Source organism: Octopus bimaculoides, chromosome 6 (assembly GCF_001194135.2).
Source record: "Octopus bimaculoides isolate UCB-OBI-ISO-001 chromosome 6, ASM119413v2, whole genome shotgun sequence".
Classification (NCBI taxonomy): domain Eukaryota; kingdom Metazoa; phylum Mollusca; class Cephalopoda; order Octopoda; family Octopodidae; genus Octopus; species Octopus bimaculoides.
Genome location: NC_068986.1, coordinates 28,222,670 through 28,224,069, shown reverse-complemented (window position 1 = coordinate 28,224,069; position 1,400 = coordinate 28,222,670).

The following is a 1,400-nucleotide window of genomic DNA, read 5'->3' as shown; positions in this document are numbered from 1 at the left end:
AAAAGAGTATATTTAGCGCGTCATTCTACCGACTTTTCTTATATTCCTCTCAGTACCAAATTGAAAATATAACCATTTGAAGCTTTTCCAAGAACATTATTTTGTTTTAAGATCTTTGATACCTTTGATGCAAAATCTATCCACGACTTTTTTTCCACATTTCTCGAATCTGGATATTCTATTTCCCTGCTCTCTAATTGGTTCCCTACATTTCCAGCCTCTTTTTCATTTCATCATGGGTTATACCCTTGTTTTGCTTCAGGCTATATGTTTCTCTGAGCGAAGGCCTTCCTCTCTCAGCTCTTGTAGGTTTTGAATTGTCATTGATTCTTCTGTAGGTTTGCTTTTTGGAGTGTTGGCCCTACGCAAAGCCATGCCTCTGAGAAGCGGTTGTCCATATTAATCTGGCCTCTATTCTTTGACTTGTCTAGCATGGGAGGCTTGCACTCCTCTGGCATAGCTCTCAGGGTCATTGAAGCATACAAGCTACCACACCGCAACAAGAGCTGGAGCTTGTTGCGAATCCAAGTACATTACATTACTGGGACCTATTTAATCGATATATATGAATGGTTGACAACCTGGGTAGAAATATTGTGGTAAAGATTCTGCCAGCTCGCCGCCTTGTCTGCGCATATATTGGCCAGTAATACATCTGTTTGCACGTGTAAGTGTGTATGATGCGACACACGTATATTAGTGCATGCTACAATATAGATAGATAGTGTATGCGTACAGGCATTTGTATGACCGAGATCGAGTATGTTCGGGTGTTTAAGGGCACATTTGTTTATGTATAAGTGTATGTCTGTATATGCGTGTGTGCATGTTTCATGTAAATGTGTGTGTATGTGTATATGTATGTGTATGAGTTTTTGCATGCTAGTATATTAGTTGTATGTGTATGACTGCAGGTGCGTGTGTGCATATGTGTGTATATGTGTGTGTGTTCATATGTGTGTATATGTGTGTGTTCACGTTAGTGCGTGAATGTGGGCGGGTGTTCGTGCATGTGTGTGTGTTTATGTGCATTCGCGCGCGCGTGTGTGCGTGTGTGTGTGTGTGTGTGTGTTTGTGTGTGTGTGTATGTATTTGTGGGTGTGTGTGTATTTGTGAGTATGTGCGTGTGCTTGTGTGTATGTGTGTATTTGTGAGTGTGTGTGTGTGTGTGCTTGTGTGTATGTATTTGTGAGTGTGTGCGTGTGTGTGCTTGTGTGTGTGTGTGTGTGTGTGAATATGTGTGTATGTGTGTGTGAGAGTGTGTGTGTATTTGTGAGTGTGTATGCTTGTGTGTTGTATGTGTGTATTTGTGAGTTTGTGTGTGTGTGTGTGCGTGCGTGCGTGCGTGTGTGTGTGTGTGTGTGTGTGTGTGTGTGTGTGTGTGTGTGTGTGTGTGTGTG